This window comes from Hippopotamus amphibius, chromosome 3, assembly GCF_030028045.1.
Source record: "Hippopotamus amphibius kiboko isolate mHipAmp2 chromosome 3, mHipAmp2.hap2, whole genome shotgun sequence".
Lineage (NCBI taxonomy): Eukaryota > Metazoa > Chordata > Mammalia > Artiodactyla > Hippopotamidae > Hippopotamus > Hippopotamus amphibius.
In genome coordinates this window covers 102,213,445-102,230,922 of record NC_080188.1, presented here as the reverse complement: position 1 = coordinate 102,230,922, position 17,478 = coordinate 102,213,445, and positions in this window count along the sequence as shown.

Sequence of the window (17,478 nt, the reverse complement as noted above, 5' to 3'; positions counted from 1 at the left end):
GTGAGTAGCATGCACTATGTAGCACCCCATGGGGCAGTGTCTGAGTGGGCTTAGGTGACACCTCGCGGCCTTGATAGCCTCACCATGCTGGTGACATGGGTGAGGTAGCACCTTGCCTGGTGGGGTGTGACGTGGCTGAGATGACACATGGTGGTCATGATCCCTTGCCTCTTAGGTGGCTCCAGCGTGGTGGCACCCTGCTGTGAAAGCTATGAAGGGGTCAAGGTGACATCCCATGGCTATGACAGCCTCACCACATGGGTGACCCAAGTGAGGTGGCTCCCCACAAGACATGGTGTGACTGAGCTAAGCTGTCACCCAGTGGCAGTGATGGCTTCTCCATGCAGGTGACCCATACGAGGTGGTACCCCACTGGGTGGTGTGTGAAGCAACCAAGGTGACACCCAGCAGCTGTGAGGGCCTCATCACGTGGGTGATCTCTGCATGGTGGCTCCCCACCAGGCAGTGTGTGCTCAGGCAGAGGAGACATCTGGCAGCCATGACAGCCTCACCATGCAGTTGACCTTTGCCAGGTGGCAACCTGCGGGATGGGGTGTGACCATGCAGACGTGACACTCAGCGGTGTGACCACCTTGCCATGCAGGTGCCATGTTGAGGTGACATTCTCCTGGGCAGGGAGTGACGCGGCTGAATATTGGTGGCCGTGAGTGCTGCACCATGTGGGTGGCACATGCTAGGTGACATCCCAATGGGCAAGGTGTACCCAGGCCGAGGTGACACTCAGTGGCTGTGAAGGCCTCACAACACAGGTGACCCATGCGATTTGGAATCCTGCATGGTGTGGTGTGACTGGGTTGACATGACACAGCGACCACATTGGACTTGCAATGTGGGTGGCATGCGTGAGGTTAGCCCTGCCAGGTAGGGTGTGATTGGGCTGAGGTGACACCCGGCAGCCATGATGGGCTTGCCACATGGATGGCACACAAGAGATGACACCCCACTGGGCATGGTGTCATGGGGATGAGGTAAAACACTATGGCCGTTACTGCCTCACCATGTGGGTAGCACATGTGAGGTCGCACCCTACCAGGCCTAGAGTGATGGGGCCAAAGTGAAACATGGTGGCTGAGGAGGAAAAAGATGGTGGCGAAGTAGAGCGACGTGGAGTGCATCCCTCTCCACAGATGCATTGGGAATGCACGGAAGGACACAGTCATTCCCACAGAGAACCAGCTGAACACCAGCAGACGGCCTCGGACACCGGAAAGGGCTGTGGAGAACCTGACATAGCCGGTAGGGAGGCATCTACGAGGGCTCAAAGAGGGTGAAGCGGCGGAGCTGTGGCAGATGGGAGGGAGTGAGAAACATACGGAGGGTCCGCAGCGCAGCTCAGCATTCCCGGACCGAGACATCGATCCGCGGCTGAACGGAGGGTCCAGGAGCGGGAGCGTGGGAACCGGAGAGCTGGTTCAGGGGGAGAAACATTGTTGCCGGTAGGGTGATGGACCGAGAGGACAGGAGGGAGGAGGTCTGCGGAGAGGAGTGCCGATCCCTGAGAGCTGCCCGGCCATGATGGCGGCTGGAGGCTGCAGGCTCCCGGGCGCGGGGGAGGAGCCGTGCGCATAGCCTCTCCCTCTCTTTTGGTGCCTCTGCAACAGGCAGCGGAGAGACGCCCTGCGGGGCCACATAAGGCGCTCAGGGATAACAAGCACCCTCAGGCGCTCGGGCGGGGCTAGATTAAAACTCCTTGCAACGCCAGCAGCAGGGAGGCTGCCGAGAGAAAAAAAAAAAAAAACCAGCATCAAAAAGAAAAAACCCCGAGAGAGGCCCAACTCTAAGACTTTCTGTGTACGCCTGAGCCACCAGCGCCCTCTGCAACAGGCACCTCCAAGCCTGACTGAAGCAACAGTGCGCCACTGCTCACTCCCTCCCAGGAGAAGGAGCCACTATTGCACCCTCTCCCTCCCCACACACCGAGGCTTACAGACGAACAATAAAGGAACCTCTGCTGGTCACAGAATAACGCAAAAAAAAAAAAAAAACCCAAGGCAAGGAAAAGGACACTTACAGCTGAGACGCTAAGGAAACAGAAATAGTAGTATCAATACCTATTGAACTGGTCCATTCGGGGATCAGTTCTGGATTTTTTTTTTTTTTCCTTTCTCTTTTTTTTTTTTTTTTGATTTATTAAATACGATCTTAGCCCTAAGGGATTTACAAGTTTTACAACATAATTTTATAAGGATATTTTTTACTCTTTTTTTTTTTTTTTTTTTTGCCTTTTAAAATACTTCTATATCTAGCTAAGTTTTTGGTAGTACGGACAAAATATCTTTCATACTTTCCTTTCATCCCTTTCTTTTATACACTTCTATTCCTTTCTTTTTCTTTGCATATTTCCAACCACATTACGCTCTTCTGTTCCCCTTTCTTCCAGCCATTTTAAGTGTATTTTATCTTAACATACTTATAAGCAACACTATCGGTCTGCTCAGACTCCTTGCTCTATTCTCCAGATGATGCACTGCCTTGGTATTAATATTAGGCTTTTGTCTTTATCTTAGTTCTTAGTACAGTTGTCTAATTACATTCTGAGAATCTCCATTCTCTCTGGTGGTACTCCAGCTCATTTCTATATTTGATCCTAGCTTACAAAATCTCCCTGGATTGATGTTTGTATGTGTAGGGTGTTATTTGTTGTTTGTTTGCTTTTGCTTTTGTCTCTGATTTGTTCTGTTTCAGTTGTCAATTTCTGCTGGGTTTCTCTCTGAATATCTGATAGCACACTGGGGTTCTGTCAGGTCTTTCTAGAGCCTTATGTCCTAACGGATTCAATAATTGTGTGTCTTATACATGTATGTGTTTCCTAGACTGAATATTCGTCTAATCCAATACTTGGACATTAGTCTGAGGCTTGGACAGTCTTCTATAAACACCTCTATCACCAGGACAAGCAACCCCAAAAGCTTGGACAACCATGAGGAAACAAAAAAACACCACGCAGGCAAAGGAGCAGGAAAAAAACCCACAAGACCAAATAAATGAGGAGGAAATAGGAAAAATGCCTGAAAAAGAATTTAGAGTAATGATAGTAAAAATGATACAAAATCTCGATAACAAATTAGAGAAAGTACAAGAAACAGTTCATAAGAACTCAGAAAAACAAACAGCAATGGATAACAAAATAACTGAAATTAAAAATACTCTAGATGCTCTAACCAGCAGAATGACTGAGGCAGAAGAACGAATAAGTGAGTTGGAAGATAGAATGGAAGAAATAAACGCCACAGAGCAGGAAAAAGTTAAAAAAATAAAAAGACTAGACGACAGCCTCAGAGACCTCAGTGATAACCTTAAACGTACCAACATTCGAATTATAGGCATCCCAGAAGAAGAAGAAAACAAGAAAGGGTCTGTGAAAATATTTGAAGAGGTTCTAGTGGAAAACTTCCCCAACATGGGAAAGGAAATAATGAACCAAGTCCAAGAAGCACAGAGAGTCCCATACAGAATAAACCCAAGGAGAAATACACCAAGACACATATTAATCAAACTAACGACAATTCAACACAAAGAAAAAATATTAAAAGCAGCAAGAGAAAAGCAACAAACAACATATAAGGGAAAACCCATCAGGATAACAGCTGACCTTTCTACAGAAACTCTGCAGGCCAGAAGGGAATGGCAGGATATACTGAAAGTCCTGAAAGAGAGAAACCTACAGCCAAGAATACTTTACCCAGCAAGAATCTCATTCAGATTTGAGGGAGAAATCAAAAGCTTTCCAGACAAGCAAAAGTTAAGAGAATTCAGCACCACCAAACCAGCCTTACAACAAGTGCTAAAGGAACTTCTCTAAGTAGGAAACACAAGAAAAGGAAAACACTTACAAATACAAACCCAAAACAATTAAGAAAATGGTAATTGGAACACACATGTCAATAATCACTTTAAATGTAAATGGATTAAATGCTCCAACCAAAAGACACAGACTGGCTGAATGGATACAAAAACAAGACCCTTCTATATGCTGCCTACAAGAAACCCACTTCAGACCAAGGGATACATATAGACTGAAAGTGAAGGGATGGAAAAAGATATTCCATGCAAATGGAAGTCAAAAGAAAGCTGGAGTAGCAATACTCATATCAGACAAATTAGACTTGAAAGTAAAGACTATTAAAAGAGACAAGGAAGGGCACTACATAATGATCAAGGGATCCATCCAAGAAGAACATATCACAATGGTAAATATCTATGCCCCCAATATAGGAGCACCTCAATACATAAGGCAAATGCTAACAGCTATAAAAGGGGACATCGACAGTAACACAATTATAGTGGGAGACTTGAACACCCCACTTACATCAATGGACAGATCATCCAAACAGAAAATAAATAAAGACACACAAGCTTTAAATGACACATTAGACCATCTCGACTTAATTGATATTTATAGGACATTCCATCCAAAAACGACAGACTACACTTTCTTCTCAAGTGCACACGGAACATTTTCCAGGATAGATCACATCTTGGGTCACAAATCAAACCTCAGCAAATTCAAGAAAATTGAAATCATATCAAGCATCTTCTCAGACCACAACGCCATGAGACTAGATATCAATTACAGGAAAAAAACTGCAAAAAATACAAACACATGGAGGCTAAACAATTCACTATTAAACAACCAAGGAATCACTACAGAAATCAAAGAGGAAATCAAAAAGTATCTAGAAACAAATGACAACGAAAACACAACAACCCAAAACCTATGGGACGCAGCAAAAGCAGTTCTAAGAGGGAAGTTTATAGCAATACAGTCCTACCTTAAGAAACAAGAAAATGATCGAATAAACAACCTAACCTTACACCTCAAACAACTAGAGAAAGAAGAACAAAGAAACCCCAAAGGGAGCAGAAGGAAAGAAATCATAAAGATCAGAGCAGAAATAAATGAAAAAGAAAGGAAAGAAACCATAAGAAAAATAAATAAAACTAAAAGCTGGTTCTTTGAGAAGATTAACAAAATTGATAAACCATTAGCCAGACTCATCAAGAAAAAAAGGGAGAAGATGCAAATCAACAGAATTAGAAATGAAAAAGGAGAAGTCACAACGGACACCTCAGAAATACAAAAGATCATGAGAGACTACTACAAGCAACTATATGCCAATCAATTGGATAACCTGGATGAAATGGATATATTCTTAGAAAAATACAATCTTCCAAGACTGAACCAGGAAGAAATAGAAACCATGAACAGACCAATCACAAGTACAGAAATTGAGGCAGTGATTAAAAATCTCCCAACACACAAAAGCCCAGGACCAGATGGATTCACAGGCGAATTCTATCAAACATTTCGAGAAGAGTTAACACCTATCCTTCTCAAACTCTTCCAAAATATTGCAGAAGGCGGAGCACTCCCAAACTCATTCTATGAGGCTACCATCACCCTGATACCAAAACCAGGCAAAGATGTCACAAAAAAAGAAAACTACAGACCAATATCACTGATGAATATAGATGCAAAAATCCTCAACAAAATACTAGCTAACAGACTGCAACAGCAGATTAAAAAAATCATACACCACGATCAAGTGGGGTTTATCCCTGGGATGCAAGGATTCTTCAATATACGCAAATCAATCAACGTGATACATCATATCAACAAATTGAAGGATAAAAACCATATGATCATTTCAATAGATGCAGAAAAAGCTTTTGACAAAGTTCAACATCCATTTATGATAAAAGCTCTCCAGAAAATGGGCATAGAAGGAAATTACCTCAACATCATAAAAGCCATATATGACAAACCAAAAGCCAACATTGTTCTCAATGGAGAAAAACTGGAAGAATTCCCTCTAAGAACAGGAACAAGACAAGGGTGTCCACTCTCACCACTGTTATTCAACATAGTTTTGGAAGTGTTAGCCACAGCAATCAGAGAAGAAAAAGAAATTAAAGGAATCCAAATTGGAAAAGAAGAAGTAAAATTATCACTCTTTGCAGATGACATGATACTATATATAGAAAACCCTAAAGACTCTACCAGAAAACTGCTAGCACTCATTGATGAGTTTAGTAAAGTAGCAGGATACAAAATTAATGCACAGAAATCTCTTGCATTCCTATACACTAACAACGGAAGAGCAGAAAGAGAAATTAAGGAAACTCTCCCATTCACCATTGCAACCAAAAGAATAAAATACCTAGGAATAAACCTGCCTAAGGAGGCAAAAGATCTGTATGCAGAAAACTTTAAGACATTGATGAAAGAAATCAAAGATGACATAAACAGATGGAGGGATATACCATGTTCCTGGATTGGAAGAATCAACATCGTGAAAATGACTGTACTACCCAAAGCAATTTACAGATTTAATGCAATCCCGATCAGATTACCAATGGCATTTTTCACAGAACTAGAGCAAGAAATCTTACGATTTGTATGGAAACGCAAAAGACCCCGAATAGCCAAAGCAATCTTGAGAAGGAAAAATGGAGTTGGTGGAATCAGGCTTCCTGACTTCCAACTATACTACAAGGCCATAGTGATCAAGACAGTATGGTACTGGCACAAAAATAGAAAGGAAGATCAATGGAACAGAATAGAGAACTCAGAAGTAAGCCCAAACACATATGGGCACCTTATCTTTGACAAAGGAGGCACGAGTATACAATGGAAAAAAGACAGCCTCTTCAATAAGTGGTGCTGGGAAAATTGGACAGCAACATGTAAAAGAATGAAATTAGAACACTTCTTAACACCATCCACAAAAATAAACTCCAAATGGATTAAAGACCTACATGTAAGGCCAGACACTATCAAACTCCTAGAGGAAAACATAGGCAGAACACTCTTTGACATACATCAAAGCAACATCCTTTTTGACCCACCTCCTAGAATCATGGAAATAAAATCAAGAATAAACGAATGGGACCTCATGAAACTTAAAAGCTTTTGCACAGCAAAAGAAACCATAAACAAGACTAAAAGGCAACCCTCAGAATGGGAAAAAATAATTGCCTATGAAACAACGGACAAAGGATTAACCTCCAAAATATACAAGCAGCTCATGCAGCTTCATACCAAAAAAGCAAATAACCCAATCCACAAATGGGCAGAAGACCTAAATAGACATTTCTCCAAAGAAGACATACAGATGGCCAACAAACACATGAAAAGATGCTCAACATCACTCATCATCAGAGAAATGCAAGTCAAAGCCACAATGAGGTATCACCTCACACCAATCAGAATGGCCATCATCACAAAGTCTGGAAACAACAAATGTTGGAGAGGGTGTGGAGAAAAGGGAACTCTCCTGCACTGTTGGTGGGACTGTAAGTTGGTACAGCCACTATGGAAAACAGTTTGGAGGTTCCTTAAAAAACTACAAATAGAACTACCATATGATCCAGTAATCCCACTCCTGGGCATATACCCAAAGAAAACCATAATCCCAAAAGAAACTTGTACCATAATGTTTATTGCAGCACTGTTTACAAGAGCCAGGACATGGAAGCAACCTAAATGCCCATCAACAAATGAATGGATACAGAAGATGTGGCATATATATACAATGGAATATTACTCAGCTATAAAAAGGGATGAGATGGAGCTATATGTCATGAGGTGGATAGAACTACAATCTGTCATACAGAGTGAAGTAAGTCAGAAAGAGAAAGACAAATATTGTATGCTAACTCACATATACGGAATCTAAAAATGGGACTGATGAACTCAGTGACAAGAACAGGGAAGCAGATACAGGGAATGGACTGGAGAACTCGAGGTATGGGAGGGGGCGGGGGGTGAAGGGGAAACTGAGAAGAAGCGGGAGAGTAGTACAGACATATATATACTACCAACTGTAAAATAGTCAGTGGGAAGTTGTTGTATAACAAAGGGAGTCCAACTCGAGGATGGAAGATGCCTTAGAGGACTGGGGCAGGGAGGGTGGGGGGGAATCGAGGGGGGGTGTCAAGGAAGGGAGGGAATATGGGGATATGTGTATAAAAACAGTTGATTGAACCTGGTGTACCCCCCAAAAAAATAAAATAAAATAATAATAAAAAAAAAAAAAACATGGTGGCTGAGATGACTTGCCACGTGGGTGGCTAGCACGAGGTGGCACCTAGCTGTGCGTGGTGTGAACGGGCCAAAATGACACCTGGCAGCTGTGACAGCCTCGCCACGCTGGTTACCGCTGTGTGGTGGCATCCCACTGGGTGGTGTATGACTGGGCCAAGGTGACAACCAGCAGCCATGAAGGCCTCACTACATGGGTGACATTCGTGAGTTGAAACCCCACTGGGTGGGGTGTGCCCAGGCCTAGGTGAAACATGGCGGCCGTGAGGGCCTCAACACACTGGTGACCCGCATGAGGTGGTATCCTGCTGGGTGGGGTGTGCCCATGCCGAGGTGACACCTGGTTGCTATGATTGCCCTGCAACGTGGGTTACCAGTGCTGGGTGGGGTGCACCCAGGTTGAGGTGACACATGGTTTATGTGACAGATGAGCAATATGGGTGGCATGTGTAAGGTGACACGCCACTGGGGAGGGTGTGACCAGGCTGAGGTGACACCTTGTGGCTGTGATGGCCTTGCGATGTGGTTGGCATGTACGAGGTAGCACCCCACCACGTAGGGAGTGATGGGGCCGAGGTTCCACCAGGCCACTGTAATGTCCTCAACATGCGGGTGACCAATGAGAGGTAGCATCCCACCAGGTGGTGTGTGCCCAGGCCTAGGTGACACCTGGCAGCCATGATGGCCTCACATTTCAGGTGACTCGTGCGAAGTGGCATTGCACACGGCGAGGTGCACCTGGGTTGAGGTGACACCTGATGACTGTGATGGACTCACCACACGGGTGGCTTGCATGAGGTGACACACTGGAGGACAGAGTGTGATTGAGCTAAGGTGACACCTGGTGGCTGTGGTGTCCTCATCACATGGGTGGCATGCAAGAGATGACACCCCACCAGGTGTGGTGTCATGGGGATGAGGTGACAGCTAGTGGCTGTGACTGCATTGTCATGTGGGTGGCACATGTGAGGTAGCACCCCATCAGGTAGGCAGAGTTGGGGCCGAGGTGACACATGGTGGCTGTGACGGCCTCACCATATGGGTGACCTGCATGAGGTGGCATTCCACCATGAGGCGTGTGTCTGGGCCATTTTGACACCCAGTGGCTGTGATGTCCTCACCACGTGGGTGGCTCATGCAAGGTTTCACCATGCCAGGTGGTGTGTCATGGGGCTGAGGTGACACACCATGGTCATGATGACCTTGCCATGCTGGTGACATATGTGAGGTGGTACCTGACCTGGTGGAGATTGACAGGACTGAAGTGACACCTGGCGGCCATGATGGGTTTGCCACACAGGTGACCCGTGTGAGGTGGCCCCCTGATGGGTGGAGTGCAATGGGGCTGAGGTGACACCTGGTGGCTGTGACGGCCTTGCCATGTGGGTGGCCTGTATGAGGTAGCACCCCACCAGGTAGGGAGTGATGGGGCCGAGTTTCCACCAGGCCACAGTAATGTCCTGAACATGCGGGTGACCAATGAGATGTAGCATCCCACCAGGTGAGGTGTGCCCAGGCCTAGGTGACACCTGGCAGTGTGTTGGCCTCACCACATGGGTGACCCTGGCAGGCTGGAACCCCACTGGGCAGGTGTTTGTGGGCCAAGGTCAAACACAGGTTCTGTGATGGCCTCACCACATGGGTGGCACCCCACCGGGTTGGGTGTGCCCAGGCCAGGGTGACACTCAGGGGCCATGACAGCCTTACCACGTGGGTGACCAGTGTGATGTGGCAACCTGTTGGGCAGCACATGACTGTGCCAAAGTGACACCTGGTGGCTGTGATGGCCTCACCATGCAGGTGACCTGTACAAGGCCTCACAGCAAGGGTGGCATGCATGAGGTTGCTCTCCACTGGGCAGAGTGTCCCAAGGCCGAGGTGACACCTGCTGGCCATGATGGCCTCACCATGCAGATGGCACATGTGGAGTGGCATCCCTCTGGGTGGGATTTGCCCAGGCCGAGGTCAAACCCCACTTCCATTATGGCCTCAATACGTGGGTGACCCACATGAGGTTGCACCCAGCTGGGCAGGTTGTGCCAGTTCTGAGGTGAAACCCAGTGGGCATGAAGGCCTAGCCACACGGGAGACCCACACATGGTGGCACACAGCCAGGCACTGTGTAACTGGGCTGAGGTGACACCGAGTGACCATTACGGCCTTGCCTCATGGGTGAAATGTGTGAAGTGGCACTCTGTGGGGCGGGGTGTGACCAGGCCTAAGTGACACCCTGGCCATGAGGGTCTTGCCACGTGCATCACCTGCATGATGTGGCTCCCCACTGGGCAGGGTGTGAAGTAGCCGAGGTGAAACTCGGCCTCCTGAGCACATCGCCATGCAGGTGGCATGTGCGAAGTGTCACCGTGATGGGTGGGGTGTGACCAGGTCTAGGTGACACCCAGCTGCCATGCAGGCCTCATCAGGCAGATGCACCACAGTATGTGGCACTCCTCCAGTTGGTGTGTGCCTAGGCGCAAGTGAATCCCAGCATTCATGAGGGCATCAACATGTGGGTGACCCATGCGAGGTGGCAGCTCCCAGGTGATGTGTGACTGGGCTGAGGTGAAACCCAATGGAATGTCAGCCTCATCACATAGGTGACCCTGGTGTGGTGGCATCCCACCAGGCGGCATGTGCCCAGGCCAAGGTCAAACACAGCTTCTGTGATGGCCTTGCCACTCGGGTGACAGGTGCAAGGTGGCTCCCCATCAGGTGGCATGTGCCTTGGCTGAGGTGACAGCCAGCAGCTATGATGTACTTGCCACATGGGTTACCTATGTGAGGTGGCACCCCACTGGGTGGATATGCCCAGGTTGATGTGACACCTGGCAGCCCTGATGTCCTCAGCACGTGGGTGACTGATGTGAGGTGGCATCCTGCTAGGTGGGGTGTGATGGATCTGAGGTGACATCTGGCAGCCATAATGGCCTTGCAACATGGGTGGCACATGCAAAGTGGCACACTGCAGGTGGGAGGTGAGGGGGTGTAGGTGACACCCAGTGGCTTTGACGGTGCAGCTATGTGTGTGACAAGTGCAAGGGTGCACCCATCTGGGTGGCGTGTTACTGGACCGAGGTTACACCTTGTGACCATAATGACCTCAGCACTTGGGTGGTATGAATGATGTGGCACCCTGCCAGCAGGGTGTGATGTGGCCAATGGACATCCCGTGGTTGTGACAGCCTCTCAACACGGGTGACCCATGTGAGGTGGCTTTTTGCCGGGCAGGGTGTGACTGAGCTGAGGTGACATCTGGCAGCCATTACAGCCTCACCACATGGGTGACCCATGCGTGGTGGCATCCTGTTGGGCTGGATGTGCCTGGGCCTAGGTGACAGCCGGTTGCCATGAGGGCCATGCCACAAGTGTGACCCTTGTGAGATGGCACTCTGGTGGGTGGGGTGTGCATGGGCCTAGGTGCCACCTGGTGGCCGAGAGGGGCTCGCAACCCAGGTGACCCTCACGAGATGGCACCCTGCCTGATGGGATGTGCCCAATTCAAGGTGATACCTGATGGTCATGACAGCATCACCACATGCATGGCATGCGCAAGGTGGTACACTGTTGGGCTGTGTTTGATAATCCTAGGTGACACCCTGTGGCCATCATGGCCTTGCCATGTGGGTGGCATGCATGAAGTGGCTCCAGGCCGCACATGGTGTCCCTGGGCTGAGGTGAGACCTGGCAACACTGACGGCCTCACCACATGGCTTACACATGTAAGGTGGCACCCCACAGGGTGGATGTGCCTGGGCTGAGGTGAGGCCTGATATCCCTGGTGGCCTCACCACATGGGTGAATCACATGAGTTGACACCCCACCAGGCAGGGTGTGGTGGGGCTGAAGTGACACCCAGCAGCTGTAATGGCCTTGCAATGTGGGTGGAAGCTGCAAAGTGCCACCGCTCTGGGCAGGGTGTAAGGGTGCCGAGGTGACCCATGGTGCTGTGATGGCCCAGCTACATGGGTGGCAAGTGCAAGGTTGCACCCCACCAGGTGGGGTGTTACAGGGCCGAGGTGGCACCTGGTGTCTGTGATGGCCTCACCACTTGGGTGGCACACACATGGTAGCACCCTGCCAGGCAAGGTGCGATAGGGTCAATGGACACCCTGTGGCTGTGACAGCCTTGCAACCCTGGTGACCTATACTAGGTGGCTTCCTGCTGGCAGGTTGTGACCGAGCTGAGGTGACACCCGGCAGCAGTGATGGCCTTGCCACATGGGTGACCTGCAAGAGGTGGCACCATGCTGTGTGGGTTGTGACCAGGCCAAGGTGACACCTGGTGGCCATGACAGCCTCACCACAATCGTAGCAAGTGTGAGATTGCACCCTGCAGGCTGCAGTGTGAGCAGGCCAAAGTGATCCACAGCAGCTGTGAGAGCCACATCACATGGGTGACCCTTGCAAAGTGGCACCCCGTTAGGTGGTGTGTGACTGGTCCAAGGTGATGCCCAGTGGCCATGAGGACCTCACCACATGGGTGACCCACATGAGCTGGCACCCTGCCTGGCAGGGTGTAACCAGGCCAAGGTGACATCTGGTGGCATAGAGGTGCTCACAACGTGAGTAACCATGCGAGGTGGCATCTCACATGGTGGGGTATGCCCGGGTTGAGGTGACACACTTTGACCGAGACAGACTTGCAGCACAGGTGGCATGCACCAGGTGACACCCCACTGTGCAGTGTGTGATCGGGCTGAGGTGACACCTGGTGGCTGTGATGGTCTCGTCCTGAGGGAAGCACATGCTAGTTGACACCCTGGCAGCTGGGTATTGACCAGGAAGAGGTGACACCCAGTGGCCGTGATGGCCTCACTACATGGGGGACACACAAGAGATGACATGGTGCCAGGTGTGGTGTCACAGGGACAAGGTGGCACCTAGTGGTGTGATTGCCTAGCTATGCGGGTGGCACATCAAGGTGGCACCTGGCAGGGTGGGGAATGACGGGGCTGAAGTGACACCCGGTGGCCATGATGGCCTAGCCATGTGAGTAGCATGCACTATGTAGCACCCCATGGGGCAGTGTCTGAGTGGGCTTAGGTGACACCTCGCGGCCTTGATAGCCTCACCATGCTGGTGACATGGGTGAGGTAGCACCTTGCCTGGTGGGGTGTGACGTGGCTGAGATGACACATGGTGGTCATGATCCCTTGCCTCTTAGGTGGCTCCAGCGTGGTGGCACCCTGCTGTGAAAGCTATGAAGGGGTCAAGGTGACATCCCATGGCTATGACAGCCTCACCACATGGGTGACCCAAGTGAGGTGGCTCCCCACAAGACATGGTGTGACTGAGCTAAGCTGTCACCCAGTGGCAGTGATGGCTTCTCCATGCAGGTGACCCATACGAGGTGGTACCCCACTGGGTGGTGTGTGAAGCAACCAAGGTGACACCCAGCAGCTGTGAGGGCCTCATCACGTGGGTGATCTGTGCATGGTGGCTCCCCACCAGGCAGTGTGTGCTCAGGCAGAGGAGACATCTGGCAGCCATGACAGCCTCACCATGCAGTTGACCTTTGCCAGGTGGCAACCTGCGGGATGGGGTGTGACCATGCAGACGTGACACCCAGCGGTGTGACCACCTTGCCATGCAGGTGCCATGTTGAGGTGACATTCTCCTGGGCAGGGAGTGACGCGGCTGAATATTGGTGGCCGTGAGTGCTGCACCATGTGGGTGGCACATGCTAGGTGACATCCCAATGGGCAAGGTGTACCCAGGCCGAGGTGACACTCAGTGGCTGTGAAGGCCTCACAACACAGGTGACCCATGCGATTTGGAATCCTGCATGGTGTGGTGTGACTGGGTTGACATGACACAGCGACCACATTGGACTTGCAATGTGGGTGGCATGCGTGAGGTTAGCCCTGCCAGGTAGGGTGTGATTGGGCTGAGGTGACACCCGGCAGCCATGATGGGCTTGCCACATGGATGGCACACAAGAGATGACACCCCACTGGGCATGGTGTCATGGGGATGAGGTAAAACACTATGGCCGTTACTGCCTCACCATGTGGGTAGCACATGTGAGGTCGCACCCTACCAGGCCTAGAGTGATGGGGCCAAAGTGAAACATGGTGGCTGAGGAGGAAAAAGATGGTGGCGAAGTAGAGCGACGTGGAGTGCATCCCTCTCCACAGATGCATTGGGAATGCACGGAAGGACACAGTCATTCCCACAGAGAACCAGCTGAACACCAGCAGACGGCCTCGGACACCGGAAAGGGCTGTGGAGAACCTGACATAGCCGGTAGGGAGGCATCTACGAGGGCTCAAATAGGGTGAAGCGGCGGAGCTGTGGCAGACGGGAGGGAGTGAGAAACATACGGAGGGTCCGCAGCGCAGCTCAGCATTCCCGGACCGAGACATCGATCCGCGGCTGAACGGAGGGTCCAGGAGCGGGAGCGTGGGAACCGGAGAGCTGGTTCAGGGGGAGAAACATTGTTGCCGGTAGGGTGATGGACCGAGAGGACAGGAGGGAGGAGGTCTGCGGAGAGGAGTGCCGATCCCTGAGAGCTGCCCGGCCATGATGGCGGCTGGAGGCTGCAGGCTCCCGGGCGCGGGGGAGGAGCCGCGCGCATAGCCTCTCCCTCTCTTTCGGTGCCTCTGCAACAGGCAGCGGAGAGACGCCCTGCGGGGCCACATAAGGCGCTCAGGGATAACAAGCACCCTCAGGCGCTCGGGCGGGGCTAGATTAAAACTCCTTGCAACGCCAGCAGCAGGGAGGCTGCCGAGAGAAAAAAAAAAAAAACCAGCATCAAAAAGAAAAAACCCCGAGAGAGGCCCAACTCTAAGACTTTCTGTGTACGCCTGAGCCACCAGCGCCCTCTGCAACAGGCACCTCCAAGCCTGACTGAAGCAACAGTGCGCCACTGCTCACTCCCTCCCAGGAGAAGGAGCCACTATTGCACCCTCTCCCTCCCCACACACCGAGGCTTACAGACGAACAATAAAGGAACCTCTGCTGGTCACAGAATAACGCAAAAAAAAAAAAAAAAACCCAAGGCAAGGAAAAGGACACTTACAGCTGAGACGCTAAGGAAACAGAAATAGTAGTATCAATACCTATTGAACTGGTCCATTCGGGGATCAGTTCTGGATTTTTTTTTTTTTTTCCTTTCTCTTTTTTTTTTTTTTTGATTTATTAAATACGATCTTAGCCCTAAGGGATTTACAAGTTTTACAACATAATTTTATAAGGATATTTTTTACTCTTTTTTTTTTTTTTTTTTTTGCCTTTTAAAATACTTCTATATCTAGCTAAGTTTTTGGTAGTACGGACAAAATATCTTTCATACTTTCCTTTCATCCCTTTCTTTTATACACTTCTATTCCTTTCTTTTTCTTTGCATATTTCCAACCACATTACGCTCTTCTGTTCCCCTTTCTTCCAGCCATTTTAAGTGTATTTTATCTTAACATACTTATAAGCAACACTATCGGTCTGCTCAGACTCCTTGCTCTATTCTCCAGATGATGCACTGCCTTGGTATTAATATTAGGCTTTTGTCTTTATCTTAGTTCTTAGTACAGTTGTCTAATTACATTCTGAGAATCTCCATTCTCTCTGGTGGTACTCCAGCTCATTTCTATATTTGATCCTAGCTTACAAAATCTCCCTGGATTGATGTTTGTATGTGTAGGGTGTTATTTGTTGTTTGTTTGCTTTTGCTTTTGTCTCTGATTTGTTCTGTTTCAGTTGTCAATTTCTGCTGGGTTTCTCTCTGAATATCTGATAGCACACTGGGGTTCTGTCAGGTCTTTCTAGAGCCTTATGTCCTAACGGATTCAATAATTGTGTGTCTTATACATGTATGTGTTTCCTAGACTGAATATTCGTCTAATCCAATACTTGGACATTAGTCTGAGGCTTGGACAGTCTTCTATAAACACCTCTATCACCAGGACAAGCAACCCCAAAAGCTTGGACAACCATGAGGAAACAAAAAAACACCACGCAGGCAAAGGAGCAGGAAAAAAACCCACAAGACCAAATAAATGAGGAGGAAATAGGAAAAATGCCTGAAAAAGAATTTAGAGTAATGATAGTAAAAATGATACAAAATCTCGATAACAAATTAGAGAAAGTACAAGAAACAGTTCATAAGAACTCAGAAAAACAAACAGCAATGGATAACAAAATAACTGAAATTAAAAATACTCTAGATGCTCTAACCAGCAGAATGACTGAGGCAGAAGAACGAATAAGTGAGTTGGAAGATAGAATGGAAGAAATAAACGCCACAGAGCAGGAAAAAGTTAAAAAAATAAAAAGACTAGACGACAGCCTCAGAGACCTCAGTGATAACCTTAAACGTACCAACATTCGAATTATAGGCATCCCAGAAGAAGAAGAAAACAAGAAAGGGTCTGTGAAAATATTTGAAGAGGTTCTAGTGGAAAACTTCCCCAACATGGGAAAGGAAATAATGAACCAAGTCCAAGAAGCACAGAGAGTCCCATACAGAATAAACCCAAGGAGAAATACACCAAGACACATATTAATCAAACTAACGACAATTCAACACAAAGAAAAAATATTAAAAGCAGCAAGAGAAAAGCAACAAACAACATATAAGGGAAAACCCATCAGGATAACAGCTGACCTTTCTACAGAAACTCTGCAGGCCAGAAGGGAATGGCAGGATATACTGAAAGTCCTGAAAGAGAGAAACCTACAGCCAAGAATACTTTACCCAGCAAGAATCTCATTCAGATTTGAGGGAGAAATCAAAAGCTTTCCAGACAAGCAAAAGTTAAGAGAATTCAGCACCACCAAACCAGCCTTACAACAAGTGCTAAAGGAACTTCTCTAAGTAGGAAACACAAGAAAAGGAAAACACTTACAAATACAAACCCAAAACAATTAAGAAAATGGTAATTGGAACACACATGTCAATAATCACTTTAAATGTAAATGGATTAAATGCTCCAACCAAAAGACACAGACTGGCTGAATGGATACAAAAACAAGACCCTTCTATATGCTGCCTACAAGAAACCCACTTCAGACCAAGGGATACATATAGACTGAAAGTGAAGGGATGGAAAAAGATATTCCATGCAAATGGAAGTCAAAAGAAAGCTGGAGTAGCAATACTCATATCAGACAAATTAGACTTGAAAGTAAAGACTATTAAAAGAGACAAGGAAGGGCACTACATAATGATCAAGGGATCCATCCAAGAAGAACATATCACAATGGTAAATATCTATGCCCCCAATATAGGAGCACCTCAATACATAAGGCAAATGCTAACAGCTATAAAAGGGGACATCGACAGTAACACAATTATAGTGGGAGACTTGAACACCCCACTTACATCAATGGACAGATCATCCAAACAGAAAATAAATAAAGACACACAAGCTTTAAATGACACATTAGACCATCTCGACTTAATTGATATTTATAGG